Below are 25,295 nucleotides of genomic sequence, written 5' to 3' on the forward strand. Positions count from 1 at the left end.
TTGCTGCTGTCACTCCAAGTAGTAAACAGAACGTGCTCACGTTGTTTTGCTAGTTTGGAGCCGCTAGGGAACACCGGTACTGAGTCACATCGTCAACTAGACGCTGTGTAATATCAGAGCTCAGCTCAGCTTCCATTACACAACATTTGAATAAGTGTTCATTTGTGAGTGTTTGGTAGTTATGCACAGCCAGGCGGCAGCATGTCAAGAAACAAAAGTGGATATAAGAGACTCCTTTCAAAGTCAAAACGTAAGTTGGAACATGTGACAGACCTGCATTAAGCTCAGACTCACCTCCTCCTTCACAAACATACTCAAAACTAACTTTTACAAACTAATCTCCTCCACATAACTGACTCCTCAGACACAATTTATTCGTATTATTATAATTATTATTTTTTTATTATTACTATTATCATCATAATTATTATTACTAGTAGTAGTAGAAGTGTAACTTCAAAACTTTTATCATTTAACTTTATTGTAAACTTATCTATTGCAATGCATATTTTCACATTAAAAAGCTCTGAAAAATGAACAGTATCATCGTCAACAGATTTTTTTAAGCTTAATGTCAAAGATGTACACTTTTCATTAGATTTATCTTATTTTTTCCATTTATTTTTTGTGTGTTGAAATGCAACAACTGTTTAAACACTTTTAAGGGAAAAAACATATTTAATATGTTTTTATACACTCAAATTGGTAATGAATAATTTACACATTATATTAATAATAATTGTGAATCATACTAGAACCATCCTGTAAATATTTCTGTTTGTTCCATTCCAAAATCTCCCACTGTTTATAGTTCATGCATCTTTTTTTCAGGTGACCGACAGAGATGCAGGAGGAGAGACAGGTGAAGGTACAGCAGGAGAGGCTGTAGGAGATGGAGGACGAGAGCCTGGAGGAGATGGAGCAGAGGCTGGAGGCTCACAGGTGAGGTTGAAATAATGAAGATACGATAGACATAAAATTGATCATTGTGACAAATGTTAGGGTGATGATCATGTGTAAAACATTAGTTCAGCATGTCCTCTAACACAGCAAATGAAATAACGGCCAGATCTCAGGAGGGACCGTTTATGTATAAATACTTTTTATACTTTTGACTAGGCCTGGGAAAGTAACAAATTTTGCTGGATGATATTTTGTCCAAAAAAATTGTTGATGATAAACAATATCATTGTCAACATTATCTAGACCAAAATAACCACTAATATAATGTTAATATGTCATAATAATGCAAGTACACCCTTTAAAATGCAACAAATAAACCTTCATTTAACATTGAAATGTCCAGAACCAGAACTTCTAAATGAATAAAAATAACAAACAAAAATTAAATAAAAAAAAGAATCTCACTCCCTGTTAGAAAATGTTGCACCAAAAACAATAAAAAAAGACCCAAAACAATAAATACAATGGCCTATCCATTGTCAACAGCCAAAACTGCACTTCAATAATGATAATAAATATTAATGATAATAGAGTTGTACATTTTTTAACTTTGATATATATATATATATATATATATATATATATATATATATATATATATATATATATTGAGGATGGAAAAATTATTGAGATGGGCATGTGACGTGTCAAAGGGTCTTTACATAACACCCCCACCCCAAATCCGCACAAGCCGGGTGTGTCCCCCCCACTTCTGAAATCAAAATTTCGTCCCTGCCTCCGACTAACAGTGATCTCTCCATCCAGACGCCACGTGAAGCTCTACAGCAAGAGTCATATTATCTGATTATTGTAAATAAATCGGCTTACCTTTATTGCTTGTGTGCTTTGGTTGATTCTGCACGTGGGTCAGAATGACCTCCTAACTTGACACGGTTTTCCAAGAGTATCATAAAATAATCATACGTGCATCACGGGAACACACTCCTCACCAAGAGTACAACAAAGACACACAGACCCAAACAGGAGTGTGTACAACTTCAGCAGACACGGGCAAACCTCTAGACACCCGTTTAAAAATACTGAACTCTTTAAGTAAACGGCTGCAGATTCTAGAGTGTGATGCTCGTCCTACGGAAGACAGAAGTATCACATATGCGATTCCTTCAGAGAAGAAAGCCAATAAGCCTGCATTCATCACAGAAGCAGAAGTTACAGTGGAGAAAGTTTTCCACAGGTACGGCTAAAGAGGAGAATCTGGACCAAAAGGTAAATGATCTGTCATGAATCTGAGCCGCGGTGTTTGCTTTGGTCTTTTTGAAGAGCTGCTGAGACACTAAAATCATTGAGTCTGTAATAAAAGCAGTGAGGTCTTTATTAAGGGGAGTTGATGCAGGTTAAAACACTAGGAACCATACTAAGGGGCTATTTTCAGTTGACTCCTTGTCTGATCTGCCCCATAAACTGAAGAATAGACCCAAAACACAGCAGATGACAGAGAACAAACAGGAGACAGAGGGTTGTTAAAGTAGAAAGACAAGGACAGTCCTCCTGAGAATCTGTAAGAAAAAATGATGATGAATACAAATATTTAGAAAAATGATGGAATAAACTTCTCGTTGAGTCTGGTGGAAATGTGGAAAAATTCGTCCTCGTCATCGTCGTCTTCCTCCGCTTATCTGGGTCCGGGTCGCGGGGGCAGCATCCCAACTAGGGAGCTCCAGACCGTCCTCTCCCCGGCCACTTCCACCAGCTCCTCCGGCAGGACCCCAAAGCGTTCCCGGACCAGATTGGAGATGTAACCTCTCCAACGTGTCCTGGGTCGACCCGGGGGCCTCCTGCCGGCAGGACATGCCCGAAACACCTCCCCAGGGAGGCGTCCAGGAGGCATCCTGACCAGATGCCCAAACCACCTCAACTGACTCCTTTCGATCCGGAGGAGCAGCGGTTCTACTCCGAGTCCCTCCCGAATGTCCGAGCTCCTCACCCTATCTCTAAGGCTGAGCCCCGCCACCCTACGGAGGAAACTCATTTCGGCCGCTTGTATCCGCGATCTCGTTCTTTCGGTCATTACCCAAAGCTCATGACCATAGGTGAGGGTTGGGACGTAGATCGACCGGTAAATTCCTCAAGGAATAAACTGAGGAGTCATCAGTGAACTAACCATATGGGAGCTACAAGACAGGAGAAAACGCGCCGAGCAGCAACTAAAAGGACGGACTAGAACAAAAGGCGTCAGAGTTCAGTTTAAGTTATTGACTTTTGTATTTAAAGCACTCAACGACCTGGCACCTCCCTATCTCTCTGACCTGCTCACTCCATATGTGCCCATGCGCACGTTGAGGTCGGCTGACCTTTTGCTGCTGTGTACGCCGCGGATGCGATACAAATCGCGGGGTGAACGAGCATTTGTGCACGCTGCCCCAAAGCTGTGGAACTCGTTGCCCACTGGAGTTCGGCAGGCTCCATCACTGGCGGTTTTGAAATCTCGTTTAAAGACCCACTTTTACGATTTGGCTTTTAGACAGTGACTCGTTTTAGTGTTTTATTGTGTCATTGTTTTAATGTGTTCTTAGGATTCATCATGTTTTATCTGCTTTTGACTGGTATTTTTATCTTTTGTTTTAGCCCGTGCAGCACTGTGGGCAGCTCCCTTGCTGCGTTTTAAACGTGCCATATAATGGGCCATTCCCATCTGTACCGGGTCGGCCCGGGCCGGGTAGCGTAGGTTGTTTACATATCTGGGTGGCCTGGTATTTTTCCGGGCCAACCAAGGCTCATTCTCAGCCCTCTTCTCGAGGGGGTCTGCTTCAGGCCGACCAGGGCCAACACACCCACTGCTGACAGCAAATTCACACCTTCCATTAGAGCAAGCCTCTGATTGGTGGGTAGAATCAGCCCACATGGGCTTAAGACAAGGATGTGTGGAATCAACCGGGCCAGGCTTGGGCCGACTGGGGCTACCCGGCCCGGGCCGACCTGGTACAGATGGGAATGGCCCATAAATAAACTATGGTATGGTAGGGTAAACTGACCGGGAGATAAGAAGGCCCATCCTCTCAGATGTTGTGTCTCCATGCAAATTCAGCCCTTTTGGGACTTTGCTAAGATGCCAACATACTGCGACTGCTCCCTTCCAGCTGTTAGCAAACTGGTTTCAGACATGGAGCAGGTCTCCTGTGTGTTTCACATCAAACTCAAGCTATGAGCAACAGGGAAAAGGGGTCAGGGGCTTTGTGAAGCTGCTCGTATTAGCCAGTTCCTAAAACCAATATCTGACAGAAAACTGGATTTTTATTTTCGTCATCTTACACAAAGTGCATGTGTCTGGTTTCTTTGAGCTTCTTTTTACCTTCTTAAACTACTGCACATTCTGAAGGTGGTGAGTTGAATAAACCAAGTAAAAACCAGAAAGTCTAGCTGTTTCACGGGGCACCTGGAGAGATAACTGACCCCACCGTGGTCAAATCCTCTAGAAAGCCAATGAGATCAGGTGTGCTGTGGTGTCCGCAGACTCACTTCCAAACAAATGAGATCACCACCAACATGCTGCTCAGTGAAAAGCCACCTGATTAGGAGCCCCCTGCTGATCTAGATCATATCGGTGACGATGAGCAGCAGATTGTGAGGCAGCTGCTGCAGGAAGAATACCAAGCCTTTGGTTTAGATAACAGGGAATTTGGATGCATCCCCAGTTTAGGAATGCACTTACCAATCCATGATGCAACACCTGTTAGGAAAACTTGTGTATCAATGCCAAAACCACAGCACCCAAGTGTCAGAGAAAAGTCCTCCTGGCTGGTTGCTGTCAGCTCTCCTCAGATGAAGATTAGTATTTCATTTCAAATGGATTTAGTTCTTACCCTAACTGTCACCAATCGTTTTTTTAAGAAGCATTTCTAAACATTCATTCACACAACCAAAGCATCTCTTAAAGGAACTGTAACAGTGCTACAGACTCACAAAAACCCCATTATGGACCACGGCAACATTTAGAAATATTTTAGATACTTACTGGGGTTTTCCCGTCCCTGGGCTGCCACCAGGTTTACCCCAGTAAACGAGAGGATAGCCTCGCTCCGGTCCTGACTGTTGTCTGTGCTTCTGCACCAAACTACGTTTCAGACTACCCACCTGGGAGGGGGGGGGGGGGGGGCATGCTCTGAATCTGTGCGGTGTTTTGTTATTGGACTTCTGTGATCGTCATGGATTGTCCATAATGAACACCATGTCTCCGGCCTTTAAGGAACACCTGGGATTAGCCCAGACCACAAGGGATATTTCACTGTAAAAAACAAGTGTTATGTAAATATAATTTAATATGCATAGTCTACATATATATCTACACTACCGGTCAAAGGTTTTAGAACGTCCCAATTGTTCCAGTTATTTATTGCACTTTAATAGCTTGAAATGGTACAAAGTTAAGTGGTAAACTGCCAGAGGTTAAAAAAAAGGTAAGGTTACTCAAAACTGAAAAATAATGTACATCAGGCCTCCTCCCGGTTGGACGTGCCCAGAAAACCTCACCAGGGTGGCGTTCAGGAGGCATCCTAATGAGATGCCTGAGCCACCTCAACTGGCTCCTCTCGATGAGGAGGAGCAGCGGGTCTACTCCGAGCCCCTCCCGGATGACCGAGCTTCTCACCCTATCTCTAAGGGAGAGCCCAGCCACTCTGCAGATTAAACTCATTTCGGCCACTTGTATCCGCGATCTCGTTCTTTCTGTCACTACCCAAAGCTCATGACCATAGGTGAGGATAGGAATGTAGATTGACCGGTAAATCCAGAGCTTTGCCTTCCAGCTCAGCTCTCTCTTCACCACAACAGATCAGTACTGCAGATGCAGCACCAATCCACCTATCGATCTCACGCTCCATCTTCCTCTCACTCGTGAACAAGACCCCGAGATACTTAAACTCCTCCACTTGGGGCAGGACCTCATCCCTGACCCGGAGGAGGCATTCTACCCTTTTCCGAATCAAGACCATGGTCTCAGATTTAGAGGAGCTGATTCTCATCCCAGCCGCTTCACACTCAGCTGCGAGCCGCTCCAGCGAAAGCTGAAGATCACGTTCTGATGAAGCCAACAGGACCACATCATCTGCAAAAAGCAGAGACCTGATCCACAGGCCACCAAAACGGATGCCCTCCACACCTTGGCTGTGCCTAGAAATCCTGTCCATAAAGGTTATGAACAGAATCTGTGACAAAGGGCAGCCTTGGCGGAGTCCAACTCTCACTGGGAATGAGCCCGACTTACTGCCAGCAATGCGGACCAAGCTCTGACACCGGTCATACAGGGACCTAACAGCTCGTAGAGGGCCTGGTACCCCATACTCCCAGAGTACCCCCCACAGGGCCCCCCGAGGGACGCGGTCAAACGCCTTCTCCAAATCCACAAAACACATGTAGACTGGTTGGGCAAATTCCCATGCACCCTCCAGGACCCCCCTAAGGGTATAGAGCTGGTCCAGTGTTCCACGGCCAGGACGAAAACCACAGTGCTCCTCCTGTATGTTTGCATATCAAATCTGCCATATATTGACATATGCCCTGAACAAGTAAAATAAATTATCTATATTTTGAGGTTAAATCTGTTGTTTTTTAGACATAATCTTAATATTCATGGTAACAGTAATAATAACAAATATATTATTGAATATGTTTTCCAGTTTTAAACTAAGATTCTCCGGGAAATGGGGGAGGACAGTTATCGTGCCAACCAATCTCACCATCAGTGATGATGATGAACAGGAGGTAGATGACATTGAGGCAGATCCTCAAATATAAAATATTCTAAAATAATATAATGATTTACATTTGGTCAGAAATGATACCTATTGTTTAATGGCCTTTAAAAATATTCTACAGTAATGTGTTTTTATAAAACTAGAATGTTTAATAATTGTGATATAGTCTGTATTATTCAACAGTGATGTAATGTTCTTAAATGAGCTAAATTATTCTAACGTGTCTTACAATCATCTGTATTATTCATAATAATGTTTATTGAACTTGTTTGTGTTATTTTATCACGAGATTTCTTTCACCAGAACAGGGCCAACGTCCATATTTGATCACTTTGTTTTCTCTGATTTTCTGTATGAAAAAAAAAATATTTTTGAAAATTTTACCAACAGAAATACGCTTTAGTTATTTACCACAATAACACCCTGGGGTTGAAATTTTAACTAACTACTTCAGTGAGTGCCCTGTAAAGGGTTTAAGGTCAACTTTACTCATATGCATTTGCAGTGGTCTTTATTAGGCGTGGATGCTGTGGAAGGGGCAGCTGTTTGAGGATGTAAAATTCAGCTGGAGGAGAAAGTAACTTCAGATGACAGAACTTGGTGTCTTATTTCCTGATATTTTGGCATCTCACCTTGGATCGGCTAACAGCAACGTGACTCTACCACTGACTCCAATTGCTTTAAAAAGTTGATGTTTTATTCCCACAAAGAACAGCTAGTCTTTATTACTAGAGGTTCTCTGCTGTTTCCTAGATGCTAAACCAGCAACCGCCTTCTTCGTCGTAAGTTAAGATGGGTGAGTCCACGTGACAGTGTGACGTAAATGGCCTGTATTTGACATAGCACCTTCTAGAGTCCTGTTGTTTCTAATAGAATTAATTTTACTTGTAAAAAATCCCATGAAGTCATTGCTGCTGAGGGCTAAGGGAATAGATGGCTGAGAGCTATGATTCCGCGTAAGTTTAGCAACTGTACTGAAAAGAAATTTAGGATTATGCTTATTCTCCTCAATTAATGCTGAAAAATAAGCAGTTCTAGTTTGTTGAAGCTTATTTTTATAAAGCACAAGACTATTTTTCCAGGACAGGTAGGCCTCCTCATGGTACGTAGAGCGCCATGTTCTCTCCAATTTCCTAGAGTTTTGTTTTAAGGCTCGTAGATGAGAGTTAAACCAGGGAGCCAACTTCCTGTCCCTAATTACCTTCTTTTTTAAAGGGGCAACATCATCTAATACCACACGTAAAGAGGAAGTAACATGATGAACTAAGGCATCAATTTGTGAGGGGCTAGAACTGAAAATTTTGCCTTCTGCTACATGCCTCTGAGATGCTGAGGACAGTAAAGATGGAACAGTTGATTTAAAAGACGCAACTGCGTTGTCAGATAGAGACCGACTATAATGAAATTTTTTTTCATGTCTCGAGAACTCAGTTATAAAAAACTCAAAGGTTATCAGAAAGTGGTCCGAGAGGACTGGATTATGTGGAAAGATTGTTATTTCCTCACACTCAATACCATAAGTCAGAACAAGGTCCAATGTATGATGGCAGGAGTGGGTGGAGCTATGTATTCTTTGAGTAAAACCAATTGAGTCTAAGATATTACTAAAGGCTACATTGAGGCTATCATTTTCAATGTCCACATGAATGTTAAAATCCCCCACTACAATGACTTTATCAGTATTTAGCACCAAATAAGATAAAAAATCAGAGATCTGATCCAAAAACTCAGAGTAAGGGCCTGGTGGACGATATAAAACTACAAACAAGAGTGGTTTTACAGTTTTGCAATCTGGATTAGGAAAACTAAGAATAAGATGTTCAAACGAACTGTAACTATTAATCTGTAAGGGACTGATTAATAAGTCCGAATGAAAAATGGTTGCCACTCCTCCTCCTCGCCCTGTACTTCGAGCAATATGATGATTTAAATAATTTGAAGGAGTCGACTCGTTTAAGCTAACATAGTCCTCTTGCTGCAGCCAGGATTCTGTGAGAGAGAGCAAAGAGATCTGATTATCACAAATCAACTCATTAACTAACAAAGTCTTAGAAAAAATGGATCTAATGTTCAGCAACCCACATTTAATTTTTCTAGTTTTCTGCTCAGTTGAATTTGTTCTAATATTTATGAGATTTCCATGATTTGCTTTATTAAGCCTGATATTTAATCTGTGTGATTTTGGCCGTGGGCAGGACAATGTCTCTATGGGATAGTGGGTGAGTAACAGTACAGAAGCTGCAGAGGGGTGGGTTAAACTACGACTCTGCTTCCTGGTCTGGAATGTTCTGTTGTGTTTTCATAATTATGTTTCAAAGACTTACTTGTCCGTGAAAAATTCATCCATTCTGCATCAGCCGAGGTGCTTCTAGTGTAACACTATTGGTTAGTTCGAGTCAGCGCTCAGCTTCCTATTGCACGGAGCTCTACGGGGCAGGGGGTGTGCTTAGCTTAAAAAATATGACGTGCTGCTTACACTATATCACAGTACATGATAAAACAATCACTTTTACGGATTTCTGAAAAATCATACATAATTTCTGAAAGGGGAAATCTTCAGACTGCTGCTTTAAGCACAGCACTTCAGTCAATCAATCAATCAAACTTTATAAAGTGCTTTTCATACAGAAAATGTAACTCAAAGTGCGTTACAGATTAAAAAGACCCCATATATCCCACAAGTGTCATTGACAATTAACCCCTGCCAACCCAGTGACACTCGCACACGCGCACACACATACCCACATGCACACACAACACACTTGAGAACATAAGTACACACTGGGCACAGTACAAACCTCGTGACATTCAAAACGACAGAAGGGTTACACTGGGTGAGAATCAGGATTAGGACTAGTTCACTGCGTATGTTGATCACAAACCTTTGGTTTTTGCAATGTCCTAAACAACAGAACCGTGGTCAGCAGCGATATTGCGCTGCTATTTCAGAGTTCATGACAGACATCCTGCACGTGGCAAGCATTCCAACACTGTGGCAGGCTGCCTTACACGCATGTTGACTGGTTTTATTCAGCATCGACTTTTCAGCTATGGCAGTTGACCAGCACACCAACGCTGACATTCAGGCACTCCAGACTACATCTACGGGTTTGAAGCTAGGTGAGAGCCAGATGCAAGATGGCCAGCCAGCCTTGATCTGAGATTTCTCCACAGGTCACCCCCGCCCCCTGGTCCTGGCTTTGTGGCAATGCTGCGTTTTTGACTCCCTGCATTCACTGTCCCACCCAGGGGTTAATGCCTCAGTAAAGTTGGTTGGGTCCAAGTTTGTGTGGCCTGGTTTGCGCAAGTTTGTTCAGGAATGCATAACATGCCAATGTGCCAAGGTCCACTATCACACTAGGGGGCACCATTTAAACCTTTCCCCATTCATTAAAAATTGAAGTCCCGAGGTTGCCACGCACACTAGCATGGTGAAAATTGAGTCCCTGGTTCTGCAGTTGGGCCAACGGACCTTCCGTTTTGGTCCCGGGGTAGATTCACCATGGGTTGCCCCACTTATTTGTCCCTCGGGATTTAGCAAGTTAAGGTTTTGTTTTCATTTGCCATGATGTCCAACAAACACCCCTGCAACCAATTTATGACGGTCATTTTACCCCGTCGAAGAATTCATGATCCAGCTCTGTCTCCGTTTTGTTTATTTTCTGACATGCGGACGGGGGGCTGCCATCTTGGGGTCATGTGAGTGGAGAATGCTCTTTGATTGGCCACTAGAATATTTCAGCTCAGCCAGCAGCTCACGTAGTGCGCACACAGTGAGTTTCTACCCCCTGTGAGGCAGAAAATATCAAACCGGTCAGATATGCACCTCGGCGCCTCATGAGGCGGAAAACTCATGGGCCATTCCCATCTGTACTGGGTCGGCCCGGGCCGGGTAGCCCCAGTCGGCCCCAGCCTGGCCCGGTTGATTCCACACATCCTTGCCTTAAGACCATGTGGGCTGATTCTACCCACCAATCAGAGGCTTGCTCTAATGGAAGGTGTGAATTTGCTGTCAGCAGTGGGTGTGTTGGCCCTGGTCGGCCTGAAGCAGACCCCCTCGAGAAGAGGGCTGAGAATGAGCCTTGGTTGGCCCGGAAAAATACCAGGCCACCCAGATATGTCAACAACCTACGCTACCCGGCCCGGGCCGGCCCGGTACAGATGGGAATGGCCCATCAGTGAAAATCAGGCGCACACATTCGAGGCCGTTTGCTCAGCAGTTTGCTCTCGTGTGTGGCAGGCTTTAGGGGCTGTTCTGAGTGTTCTGGGAGGGGGGTGGCAGACCACCAGGAGGCTCCACTCACACCCGGAAGACAGGATGTGACATATGTGGGAGGAGACATGATTTGGGTTCCTTTTGTGTGTGGTGATGCGTAGCGCCAATTCCCTTGGAGTGAAAAAAGAATGTGATCAGACCCAACCTGTGTTGTACCTGTGTTCCTCCAAAAGCCTATGATTTTACAGTGCACTTCTGGAAATGCACACTGATACCAGATTATAGTTTGTATTTTTCCAGGGACGCAATTTGTTGTCACCCTTGTTCAAAATGACTAGCTATAAATATAATATAAACTTCCATGATTTAAGTAACTTTTGTCATTGCCTCATGCTGAAAATCTGTCTTTTTGAGTATTTAACAGCTTATAAATAACAAGAAACAAGATGTTTATATATTCTACAAATGCAACCTTGTAAAAAAAAAAAGTAAAATACTTGACTTCAGTGTTTTTGCTGGTTGGCGGCACCTCCCAATATGGCGGACCCACTGCAGTGGGCAGAGATTTGGCACCGAGATTCACACAATTTCTCGCGATGAAATACGGTATTTTGATGCTCAGAGGCGGTATTTATTAGGAGTAGTCTCCCCCTACTGTCCCAGCACTGCGGTTCGGCCCAGCTGATGTGTGATGAATGCATTGCTGCTGGAAGGAGGTGATATCGACATTTCGTTTTACAGTCCGCCTGAGACGTCTCTCTTTAGGGAAACAGTCAGCCATTGGTCCGCTAGCTGCTGACCAGGGTCCGAGCAGGCAGAGGGAAGACCCGCAGCGGGTAGTGCGGTCGGTTCGCTCCGCTACAGAAGCCGGGTAAGTCCGGAACAATTTCATTATTCATCTCTTATGATGTTATAACATGTCTGACAGTTTCATTTGCAACATTGCAGTTAAATGAGCAGCAACAATACAAAAATCTGAGAAAACACGTTTATTTCCTCCTGTTTTTTTTTTAAGTTCTGGCTAAATACGGCTGGTCTCGCGCGTGACTAGTTTGGAACCAGCTCTGATTTCTCAGTACATCAGTGCTCACTGGTTCGGCCATTCCTTCGACTTCACAGAACCAGAACCGGGTCCGGCTGTTAGCGACGTGCGCATCACTGTCGGACTGGATGTGGTAAACAAGGCTCGCGAAACGTGGGTCGGTACCGTCTCCGAACCGCAGCCTGCTGTGCTGCTGCTGTGTTGCTGTGAGGAGAAGCTGCAGCTGGAGGAGACAGGTGCAGAACCGGTCCTGCAGGACCGGGCCCATGTGCTCACCAGCAGTGTTGGAGTGCAGGTTCTGGGCTGCAGACAACACCTGATCCGGGTAGCTCTTCTGGTCTGACCTGTGCTTCCTGCTCCTGGTTTTAGCTGAAGGATCCAGTTCTAGTAGGTGTTCCACTGCTGGTTTACTCCTCCAGTCTTATCTCAGGACAGGAGCTGGGTTTTCTCTGCTGCTGTAATATTAATGCTGCTGCTTCACTGGGCTGGTGAGTTCAGGAAGACGGAGTCACAGTAATAAACCCAGTATCCCACAGCGTCTGACTGGTGGCAACTAATGTGGGGGACAATAAAACATATGAGTTGGTTTGTGTGGCTCTAGTTTAATGTGGGACCTGTGGTGAGTTTGTAAACAGATGCAGCAGTTCAGCTCCTCCCAAACATGTTTCACTCGTCTGACTTACAGAAACCAAACTGAGGCGTTGCAGGTGTTCTAAATCCGCCACGAGCATTTGGGGTGCTTCTTCGTTAACTTCTGCTGGATTCCTGTTTTAGTCATTACTCCACACAAGCGAATAGTTTTATGTGTTTTCAACCTAAAACATTTTATCCCGTTGGGGGTGGGGGGTGCCACCGTGGACATCTGGATGCTATGCTGGCAGTGGTTGCCAGCTGCCATCCATCACTGATCAAGGATAAATCACCGGCTCCTGCCTCCAACTTCGTTTTCAGTGTTTTGAATGTTATCAGTCGGAAAACTCTAGATGCACCTGTTCAGGCGAGAGAGCATAAATGAAGCATTTAAATTAGGGCTGCACAATATATTGAAAAATTATCGTCATCGCGATAACAGGACGTGCGACAGGCCCATCGCAAAACACGGCAAAAATGGCAATAAATGTTTGGTTCAAACATTTTCATCCGTGTCATACATCAACTTTTTGTAAACCAGCTGTTTTTTACGCGGAAGTATTATTTGACCAATCAAATGTAGTCCTTTTGATATGCGGCCAATCAGATGGGTCCGTTCACGTAACACGCCCGCCCCCTACGTAGACGCTTAGGATGGAAAGCAACACCCGAACTGAGTTAGCGGCGCTGTTCCCTTGTTCGTCATGCTGGCTCAGATTAACGAACACACTTTGTGCTGAGGTTTCTGGAATCAGCGCTGCTTTCAAACGTGAACGCGAGTCCGCTCGGTGTCGTTAATCATTTTTACCGGGCTGACTCCGACACGTGCCGGTGAACCAACCCACCTTCATGTCGCTAGTGTTAGCCCCAGGCTCCGGTTAGCTTCCAGCTAAAAGGCTACAGCACTCTCCTCCCAGTCCCACCCTGCTAAAGAGGGCCTGGAAAAGTTCCCCCACACATCAAAGTGATTTTTCATTTATGAGCTTTTATAACCTTGTTAATCAGGATAGTTGATTTGCTGCTGCACTTAAACTGTCAGTCAGAAGCTCTGCTAGCCGGTTGTCTTAGAGGAGCTAGTTCAATGTGTTAGCTTGTTATCAGAATCATAGTTGCAGTTTCATCATCTGAGCTGCTTTTTAAGATCTAGGTAAACTTGTTCAATTTGGGGTTAAAAACAAACGTTTTCACATATTTTCCATGTAGTTTTTTTTGCCAGTTCCTCTTCTGAAAGGTAGACAATTGTTTTTCTCTTTCCCTCAAAAAATCCTAATATTCTCCTAGTTTGGCCCAGCACAGTTCACTTCCCAATTACAGCAACAGCCTTATATCATAACCACATAAGTGGAGAAAATGCTCAGTAGCAATGAGAGAATTTGCTGTTGCATTTAAGTGATGTTAACTATTATTTAACATTTAAACTTATTTTCTGATTTTTTTATTTATTCAAAAACCCTGGTCAGGGATGTTTTTCTGTATTTGGAGCATCAGAAAAAGTTTTATGGTGGAGGTGATGTTTAAAAGTCACTGAGAAACTGCGTGCATGCAGTTTGTTGTTTTGCTGCTAATACAGTAGCAGGTGCAGCTGCATGTTTTTGCAATAAAAATGTTATTTTGTAATGGAGTTCATGCATTAGTTTTTGTTTGCTTTGACCCCAGAGCAGATGTCACACGCCAGACGACATCAACACTGCATACTTTAGTATTTGTTCATTTATCGTGAGTAATATCGATATCGCAGTATTAAGCACTGTTATCGAATATCGCAGGTTTTCCTAATATCGTGCAGCTCTAATTAAAATTTTAATGGGCCTCCATAGAAACGCATCCAGTGTACATGTACCATGTGCACTTCAAGCTGGGCTGAGCCTCATGACGCTGAAGCAGAAGTAGACCACAAACCAACATGTGTGTGCTGGTTGGAGGGGGGTTGTCCTGGCATGGAAGAACATGCCACATTTGACACCAATGAGTTCTATTTCTAGAGCGGGTCTGTGATGTTTAAAAGCACACAGAGGGATGAATGTCACCTTCGCTTGTTGCCGTTCTAAAGCTGCCGAAGCCTCACATCGGAACATACCATCTCCCCACTCACAGGGAGAACCTTCATCTGTTATTTACTCTGTTAGACAACTGGCCGTTGTGGTCTAATCCAGATGTATTAATCCTGCTCAGTCACTGGAATGAAGACTTCATGTCAGAGCTAAGGAAACCTTTTCCATGACTATAGTCTGGCAGTTTGTTCAGGTCATGTTATCATCTAAGGATCACAAAACATAACTTTCTCCCAGTATTTACTTCTGTTAGATTGCTGCCCGCCTACACACACACACACACACACACAATGTAGAGACACATTTTAGTTTTTGGTTTATTTGTTTATATATATATATATATGTGTGTGTGTGTGTGTGTGTGTGTGTGTGTGTGTGTGTGTGTTAGGGCTGGGCAATAAATCGAAAATTTATCATTATCAAAATTTCTGACTCTTATCGAGATTATTTTTCCCATGTCTATAAATTTGATAATAATAAAGGAAAAGATGTGTGTAGGTTGGCAACGTTCGTGTCCCTTTAAGAAGCTGTACCACCTTGACTCACGTGAAAATGTGACAGCGTAATACACGTGACAGCCCCATCTAGTGCACAACTTTTGTTTCCGCGCACACCTGTAGTTATCGTCCATTTATCGTTATCGAGGTGAAATCCTCAATATGTCGGGATATTGATTTTAGGCCATATCGCCCAGCCCTAGTGTGTGTATATGTATATGTACAGTTTATATATTGTCTAGGGATGTGTATTGGTGAAATTCTGGCAATACAATACGTATTACGATACAGGGGAGACGATACAATATATCACGATATGTTGCGATACATTCAGTCAGATGATATTGGCGATTTTTTAGACTAAATTTATTATAGGAAAATTCAATAAACAGTCCAAACTGATACTTAACATGTTTAACCATAACAGAGGGATTTACATTTGAATGGTGGAAACAAAACCCATTACACACTGCTGCCAACTAGTGGTCGGCGTTTGAATTGCACCACAAGAAAAGAAATTACACAAATGTTTCCATGTAAATTCTTCCAAAAATTAGATACACGACTTTTGATTATCGATACATTTTTGCAAGAAAAATATCACGATATATTGCGATATCGATATTTTCGATACACAGCTTTTGAATATCGATATAATATCGCTGGGGAAAATATCACAATATTTTGCCATAATCGACATTTTCTTACATCCCTAATATTGTCCCTAAGACTTCCTGCTTAACTACAGAATTGGGACCTCATTTATAAAACTTTGCAAATAATCCTTACTAAAACTCTATTTAAGCTCAGCTAAAAGTTTTTTTACCCACACAAATACATTTTCCAACCTATAAAACACTGGTTGAGCACATATGCACACAATTCCCACTTTATAAATTACATTCTTCATAGAAATGAGCTCAGGTGTTTGTGACTTATAGGCCCAGTGAAGAAATTCCAGATGTAAGCATAACATTAAACTAGAAAGTTCCTGAATAAGTTGAAAAAGGAATTTGCCTGCTGGCACAAGCTATAGAGGTTGTTGGGGTGAAAAACCCAAAATAATGATATTTGGTTGTAGGGCTGGGCGATATGGCCTCAAATCTATATTGCGATATAATCTAAAGCATGTGCGGTAACGATATATATTGCGATATATTTTATCCTCTATTTATATATGTCAAAATGACATGCTTTTAAATATCCTCATGTGGCAAATATATGCCACTTTAGGCCTCCTCCTCCGCCCACTCCATGCTTGCAGTCACTGCCATTCTGTTGTCCCAATGTCTGCAAGGTGCACATCTTAGTGAAGTCATGTGTTATCGCGGTATTGCGATATAGCCAAAAACTATCATTACCCAATTTTATATCGTTTCTACCTTATATCGTTTATATTGCCCACCCCTATTTGGTTGACGTGAAGGTCAAAAAACCTAAATCAGAAGGCCTACGATCTAATCAATAAATTAATTACACGCATCTTTCATTGATAATTTAGCTAATTTAGAGTGGCACACATTTTTAGCTAATAATTTTACCATGGTAAATCGAAACACTCAAAACAAATAATAGCACACCTCCCACAGCCGAGGCGCTCGTTTTGTTGTGTACTTTGTGGGGGGACATGCTGCCCTTTGAGCCACATTAACGTCCGCAATAAAATAATAGAGAACAAGTCCTCCAGCGAAGAACAGTAAGGTCCCTGCTTGCAGCAGTAGCAGGTCCCTTAATTAAAACATCTAACCTAACCCAGAGTAGACTTATGCAGGAAATGACATGTATGGTTTATCATATCAAACAAATATCTGCCCACCCGTAGACAAACTCTGCTGGAACCAGCCGAGAGCTGCAGGCGCTCTGGTGCTCGGTTAGGAGCAGATAGGTCTCTGTGGCTAATACAGCTGTTAGTTTATAGTGGGGCTGGGCAATGAATAGAAAATGTATCCTTCTAGAAATTTCTGATTCCAACCGATATCTTTTTCTCATGTCAGTGAATTTGATTTTAAAAAACAATGCGTGTGTGTGTGTGTGTGCGTGGGTGTGTGTGCGCGTGCTTGTGTGTGTGTGTGAGACATTTACCTACGACAACAAAATCCTCAGCAGACTTTGTTCAAGTCCTAAAAGTGTGCTGCTCCTTTAGTCAGCATTAGGGCTGCACAATATATCGAAAAATTTTCGTCATCGCGATAACAGGACGTGCAAAAAGCCCATCGCAAAGCACGTCACAAACGGTGATAAATGTTTGGTTCAAACATTTCCATCCCTGTCATTCATCAGCTTTTCGTAAACCAGCTCTGTTTTTTATGCGGAAGTATTATTTGACCAATCAAATGTAGCCCCTCTGATATGCGGCCAATCAGATGGGTCCGTTCACGTAATACGCCCACCCCTACGTAGACCCTTACCCATCGACATAAATATACGCCCTTACCCCAAAATTCCACTATCTCCGCTCCGCCCCCGCTTTCCGCTGCCGCTCGCTTCCCTTGTTCGTCATGCTGGCTCAGATTAACGAACGAACTTTGTGCTGAGGTTTCTGGAATCAGCGCTGCTTTCAAACGTGAACGTGAGTCCGCTCGGTGTCGTTAAGCAGCTGATAATAACCGGGCTGACTCCGACACGTGCCGGTGAACCAACCCACCGTTAGCCCCAGGCTCCGGTTAGCTTCCAGCTAAACGGCTACAGCAGCACTCTCCTCCCAGTCCCACCCTGCTAAAAAGGGCCTGGAAAAGTTCCCCCACACATCAAAGTGATTTTTCCTTTATGAGCTTTAATAACCTTGTTAATCAGGATAGTTGATTTGCTGCTGCACATAAACTGTCAGTCAGAAGCTCTGCTAGCCGGTTATCTTAAGAGGAGCTAGTTCAATGTGTTAGCTTGTTATCAGAATCATAGTTGCAGTTTCATCATCTGAGCTGCTTTTTAAGATCTAGGTAAACTTGTTCAATTTGGGGTTAAAAACAAACGTTTTCACATATTTTCCATGTAGTTTTTTGCCAGTTCCTCTTCTGAAAGGTAGACAATTGTTTTTCTCTTTCCCTCAGAAAATCTTAATATTCTCCTAGTTTGGCCCAGCACAGTTCACTTCCCAATTACAGCAACAGCCTTCTATCATAACCACATAAGTGGAGAAAATGTTCAGTAGCTATGAGAGAATTTGCTGTTGCATTTAAGTGATGTTAACTATTATTTAACATTTAAACTTATTTTCTGATTTTATTTATTTATTCAAAAACCCTGGTAAGAGATGTTTTTCTGTATTTGGAGCATCAGAAAAAGTTTTATGGTGGTGGTGATGTTTTAAAGTCACTGAGAAACTGCATGCTTGCAGTTTGTTGTTTTGCTGCTAATACAGTAGCAGGTGCAGCTGCTAATACAGTAGCAGGTGCAGCTGCTAATACAGTAGCAGGTGCAGCTGCTAATACAGTAGCAGGTGCAGCTGCTAATACAGTAGCAGGTGCGGCTGCTAATACAGTAGCAGGTGCAGCTGCTAATACAGTAGCAGGTGCGGCTGCTAATACAGTAGCAGGTGCAGCTGCTAATACAGTAGCAGGTGCAGCTGCTAATACAGTAGCAGGTGCAGCTGCTAATACAGTAGCAGGTGCAGCTGCTAATACAGTAGCAGGTGCAGCTGCTAATACAGTAGCAGGTGCAGCTGCTAATACAGTAGCAGGTGCAGCTGCATATTTTTGCAATAAAAATGTTATGTTGTAATGGAATTCATGCATTAGTTTTTGTTTGCTTTGAACCCAGAGCAGACGTCACACGCCAGACGACATCAACACTGCATACTTTAGTATTTGTTCATTTATCGCGAGTAATATCGATATCGCAATATTAAGCACTGTTATCGAATATCGCAGGTTTTCCTAATATCGTGCAGCCCTAGTCAGCATCAACCCACGACTGAACTCAGACTAAGATCAGGTGAGCAGAACTACTCTGGATGAAGTATCGTGTAAAAACCTGACCAGGAAGTCATGATTTCATCAGGAATGTGTCCTCAACCCCAAGAACAACAGGATTTATCAGCTGGTCGCTTGATGCCACACTCTTTAAGGTTGGGGTGGTGGACACTAGCTGCCTGCGACTCAGTTTGTTTAGGTGTACTTTTGTGCTTGGTCACGTAAAACTGACATAAGAACCTGCCTTCCGAAAGGCCAAGAGGGGAACGTTAGAAGGCTCTGATCATGTGACTGAATGAGATTTTGAAGGATTACCAGGGAAAGGTAGCCTTGTACACTCTCAGATGGCCCCTACCATGTAGGATACACAGCTGCTTCCTATCCCTCACAGCTGATCCCGTTACCCTGACAACCATACATTACCAAACATAAACAGCAGCCTGATGGGTGGAGGACAACTGTCTCCGGCCATTGTTGTTCATTTACCCACACTCCACTACGTTCATACTTTGAAATCTGTTCTTTCCAGTGACCCCTCCAGTTTGGGATGGTTGAGCCCGGCTTGATGGTTTCTTCCTTGAGGTCCACATAGCAGGGGTGAGGTGGTGCTCACTCCTCCCAAAAAATGAAAATAAAATTAAATAAACAGCAAGTGGGGTCCATTGGACCCAGTTAGGAATGTGGGGGAGTAAAGGATTATATATGTGGTACCATAATTGTTCTTTGTGAAAGTAGGAGGTAGTTAAATCATCATTATTTCTACACATTATTGTACAACTCACTTCCAGAGGGTCATGAAGGGTCAATAAACTAATCAACGAGCTGGCAACCAGAATCAGCGGTGGTGCTGTACATCGTTTTATCGTTTTTCTTCATATCTCAGCTGCTCCAAGAACAGTGTTTTTCTTCTGGCTAGACATGTCTGAGGTTGTTCCTGAGATCTGTTAGAGCCACGCTTCCAGTTTGGGGGTCACAGGTCAGAGTGATCCAGGAACTGACCTGTATTGGAATATTTACCATGTGAAGTGCTTTGAGACGACTTGTCGTGATTTGGCGCTATATAAATAAATTTGAATTGAACTGAATTGAATTGAACCACTGATGGACTTTTACAACTCTTGCTGTAATAATCAGGATTCAAATAGCTCTCTAAAAAGTTGCTGCCCGGTGTGATTTGTTCAGACTCAGATCAGAACAAATGTCACCTTTATTATATCGACATAACAAAACAAATCTGATTGTAATTTGGGCCCATAATGCAAGGCAGCTTTATTTATACAGCATTTCACACACAGAGGCAATTCAGCTTTCCCTTATTAGCAAGAACATTAAAATTAACGTGACAGAAAATACAATTAACATTTTTTTAAAGAAACTAAGTTAAAGTGAAAGGGTGAGCAGTTACAGCGCAGAAGGTGCAGAATAAGAGCATTTATTCAAAAACTGATGAAAACATGAAGGTTTTCAACTTTGATTTAAACATTTCTAGAGTTGGGGCACATCTGAGGTCATGAGAAAGCTGATTCCATCTGTGAGCAGCAGCTAAAAGCAAATTCACCCTGTTTGGTTCTGATCCGGTTCCACCAGCTGACTGCTTCCTAAGGACCTCAGAGCCCTGCTGGGAGTAGATACCTGAAGGAGATCTGACATGTATTTTGGTCCCATGCCATTGAGTGATTTATAAACTAGTAGAAGTACTCTGAAATGGATTCTGTAGTTTACTGGTAACCAGTGTAGAGATTTAAGAACAGGAGTGGTGTGCTCGGTTCTGTTGGTTCTTGTTAAGACTCTAGCAGCAGCGTTCAGAATAAGCTGCAATTGCTTCACAGCTTTTTTGGGAAGACCAGTTAAAAGACCATTGCAGTAATCCAGCCTGCTGTAGATGGAACACATGAATGAGCTTCTCTAGGTCCTGTCTGGACATGAGATCTCTGAGTCGTGTTATTTGATGCAGATGATAAAATGCTTATTTAGTTATAGCCTTAATGTGACCAGTGAAGCTCGGGTCTGAATCAGTTATGACACCAAGATTTCTAACCTGGCCCTTTGTCTTTAGTTCTCTGAAGCCAAGCTGAGCAGGAGCCTCCATCCTATCCTTCTGATTTCCAAAGACAATAACTTCAGTCTTGTTTTTGTTTAACTGGAGGAAGTTTGACTGCATCCAGTCGTTTACTTGCTCCAAACACTGACAGAGTGAGTCTAGAGAACCGGCCACTGGGTGATAGGGCTAGGTAGATCTGGGTGTCATCAGCATAACTATGATTGGTAATGTTGTTATTGTGTATGACTTGACCCAGGGGGAGCATGTAGAGATTGAAGAGCAGTGGTCCAAGAATTGAGCCTTTGGGGACCCCACATGTCATGGTAATCAGCTTTGATTTGTGATCACCAATAGAACCAACATAACCCCTGTCTTCAAGATAAGATCAGAACCAACTATGGACTGTGCCTGAAAGTCCCACCCAGGTTATGAACCTATCAAGAAGGATGTTGTGGTCCTCGGTATCAAAGGCTGCAGTGAGATGGAGCATCATCAGGACAGATGTTTTGTCTGAATACATATTTAGACAAGGGCTGCAACAACGAATCAATAAAATCGATAAAAATCGATTATTAAAAGCGTTGGCAACGAATTGCGTCATCGATTCTTTGTGTCGCACAACTCTTCCAAAAGCCCCTTAAAAATTTCCCCATGTAATTCGATTAATCGATTAATCGTGCCGAGACCCCATCCGATTAATCGATTATCCAAATAATCGTTTGTTGCAGCCCTAATTTAGATGAATATCATTCAATTAGTCAGTGCGGTCTCTGTGCTGTGGTGTTGTCTGAAGCCTGACTGGAAACTGTCTAGCAGGTTGTTTGTCTCTAAAAAAGTTGTTCAGCTGGATCATAGCAGCTTTTTCAATCATGTTCCCAATAACAGGGAGATTAGAGATGGGTCTGTAGTCATGCATGCATGACGAGCAGCAGGTTTAAATAAGGACATAAGGAATGATCCGTGATCTGCTCTTTTCATGTAGAGGATTGACGCTATGCTATCAGACCATGAGCTGATTTATAACTGAAATGATTCTAAAAAATGACATTTACACCAACTAGTCACTGGATAAGCTGAACTGCTGAATGGTGCTACATAGCGTAATGGAAAAAAACCATAAAACAGCCATGAAATATGAACTGTGGCAGAGTACGTGACTGTATGACTGATGTGAGCTATTTTTGCTTTGTGTCTGCAGCATGTATAAAGAGTCAGCTGATTCCTTTTGGACTCCACAAATCAAATTTCATTAGAAACAATCCACAAACAGCAGTTTGTAAATGTAGGAAGGCATCTGACGACTGGAGAATGTTTAAACTGCTGCAGCAGCACAACACAGTCTGCCTCCACATGCAGGGTGTCTACTTAGCCTGGAGGAGAGTGCAAAAGGTGATGTCACACATAGAAAAGGTGGAATAGGAGAATTTTATGTGATGAAAAGAGAAGGCCCGAGGGGTGAGTAGAGTGAGGGTCCGAGCTCTGGAGAGGAGAAAGTGTGTTACTTCTTAAATTAGAAGAAGGAATTTGTATATGAAGTTCACAGGAGGATTAGTTTCACTGGGGTAAGGACAACTGGTGTGGCAAACACTGGATGTGAGACTGGAACGTCTACAAAAGGAGGGTTTACCCAGACATGGAGTCGTGAAAATTAACCCCTGTGATCTCATGTTTGGAGTAAAAATAAATGATGTCATTCAGACATGGTTACACAGGGTTTGCCCCAGAAAACCTGCTGTGTTTTACATAACACAGCAAAACTGTGTTATGTAAAAAAAAGTTGTAAGTAAGTTTAAAATTATGAATAGAATGTGGTGTAATGAGCCATTTATTAACAATTTGTCTTACAGAAAAGCACAATTTTAAAATATGGTACACACACACACACACACACACACACACTCACACACACACACTAAAATATTTAATTAAATTCTGTTCATCCCAAAACTAGCCACCGCTGGTCGCAAACAAGATTATATATTATTACTCTGTTGAAATGTTTAAAAAAAATTAATGTGAATTTTTGCTAATCAAAACATTTCCGACCAGAGACGGTCACTCTTCTCTGAAATGTTAAAGTTTATTTTATTTTGGTAAGTTAAGAGAGGAAGCTCGTATTTTTATGGTTGTTATTATGACTGTGGCTGTGCACCACCCGGCTTCCGCTAAAAGATACTAATGAAAAAACAAGAACATAGCAGGTAAACTATGAAATCATCAATGTAGTCATGGGTTTTACCAGGAAGTACACATTGCAATACAGCTGTCAGTTGTATCCGAAGCACACTGAAGCTAGCGGTGCAGAAGCATCTCTGACATCATGGATGGACCACTGGTTCAGATTGGTAAATTTCTCCATTACTAGTGCCAACAGCCGTGGTAACTCGCTCTGACGCTGCCTCTTCATCCGGCTCGGTCGGCTCAGTGGAGATGCACTCTCCTTGGCCTGGGGGTGAGCAAGTGGACTACAGTTCTCCCCTGACCTTGGAAGAAGAAAGTGTCTAAAGTTTTTGACCCTTTCTCTGCAACATGTCACGTAGCCTAAAAGTTGTAAATGGAGTGTAGACAGATGGAGGTTTTGGGCATTCAGATAATGGAAAATCTTAGCCTGGCCTGCCAGACTCATCCTCTGGTTAATTCTGCACAGACAAAGAGTCTGGTAACTCACAGGCAGAGAGGCACATGAGGGGCGGGACTAGCCAGCTCAAAAATAACCAGTCAGAAAAAAGACGGAAATGCCGACTGTACCGCTCGACGCTTTAGTTTTTCAGCTGTAGTCAAAAATGGCGTCTGGCGACAGCACAAACGTCTTTCTTTAGCAGAAAGGCTTTTAGTGCTTCTACTTGTTGTTTTAAAGACATTCGAGTCATTTAGAACAGAGGAAAGAGCCGCAGCGAACTCCGCTTCAGTCGCCATGTTTATAACTAACTCGGCGTTGTCGTGTGTGACGTACGCTACTCAGCGCTGATTGGCTCGGTTGGTCTTCTCAGGGGGTGGGGCTATTTGAATAGGAGAGTTCCCAGACTCTTTCTCTGTGCAGAATTAAACAGGTCAAGGTCACATTTATTTCTAAAGCACACTTATTATTGCTTCCGCAACCCAAAGTGCTGTACAACACAGAAGATAAAATCGCAAACAAGTATAACTAAAAACCATAAAACCATAAAAATCAGCAAATTAGGATAAAAACAACATTACATCACACAATTATAGAAAGAATGACAATGACAAAAAAAATCATGCTACATAACAGCCAGGTTGAATAAATGAGTTTTAAGCAAGGACTTAAAGACATCCAGACTTTGTGAGGTCCTGATCTGCAGAGGAAGACTGTTCCAGAGTGTTGGACCGGCCACAGAAAATGCCCTATCTCCTCTCGTCTTTAGGCGAGCCTTTGGAACTGATAATAAAAACTGTGAGCCCAACCACAGAGGAGGAGTCTGGCAGGCCAGGCTAGGAAAATACAACTGACCTCTCACCCTGTTCACATACTGATAATAATGTCTATTCAACACCAGATGCAGTTAAAGTGGGACTTGCAGGTCAAAGACCTGTTTCCATTTTAAATGTTAATTTGGTGCGTTAATAAATGATTTAAATAAATAAACAAGTGACGCTTGGCCTGGTGGGGGGCCCTGGTGGAAAACCTGGTTACACCATTAGGATCCAAGTAGGAAATGTGTGATGTCCTAAAGCACCTAATTATGAACACCATGTATAAAGCTGTGGAATACCATTTGATCAGTACAGTTGCAGTGGTCTCTGCCTTCTAAGTCACACAATTTGTTTCAGGAACTAGAAACATCAGAGGAGAGCTTCAGACGACAGGGTTTGAAATCTTATCCTGATTTTTGGACATCTGGCCTCGGACTGGCTAACAGCTACATGACTACCATTGCAGGGTTTCCCCAGCGCTTTAGGGGCTCGACACACGGGAGGTGACAAACGACCGCAATCAGCGAAATTCCTCGCTGTCGCTTTTATTACCTGACACACGGGAGGCGACCCGCAGCAGCGGCCAGCGGCAAAGCCGTCTACGCGTTCTGTTCCATGGCAAAATTGAAACTTCCGTTGTTTTGTTTGGCTGTGTCAGGTTGGAGGGAATTAAGGTTATTTAAGCGGTTCAGAGTTAATAAAGCGGTAGATATGATGTTTCACAAGGTGCTGCTAGAGTTATGTGAAATCTTACTTCTGATTTTACTACATAAAACATAATAATAATCAACTCTCCTCCAT

At 42.8% G+C, this 25,295-nt stretch overlaps 1 protein-coding gene across 5 annotated transcripts in view; it reads left to right on the forward strand.

Annotated features, from left to right (window-relative positions):
* Positions 1-878: 878 nt before the first annotated feature.
* ache (acetylcholinesterase (Yt blood group)) overlaps positions 879-25,295 on the forward strand; it is a 57,202-nt gene continuing 32,785 nt past the window's right edge. Inside the window, exon 1 of one of the 5 annotated variants that reach the window (XM_070549664.1) lies at positions 879-942. The gene's annotated coding sequence lies outside the window, so the exon portion shown is untranslated. Of the gene's footprint in view, positions 943-11,560; positions 11,762-25,295 lie in introns of those variants that run through there. The other 4 variants (XM_070549665.1, XM_054734252.2, XM_054734254.2 and 1 more) reach the window with 4 other exon arrangements.

The sequence above is a fragment of the Nothobranchius furzeri genome, chromosome 3 (assembly GCF_043380555.1).
Source record: "Nothobranchius furzeri strain GRZ-AD chromosome 3, NfurGRZ-RIMD1, whole genome shotgun sequence".
NCBI classification, from domain to species: Eukaryota; Metazoa; Chordata; class Actinopteri; order Cyprinodontiformes; family Nothobranchiidae; genus Nothobranchius; species Nothobranchius furzeri.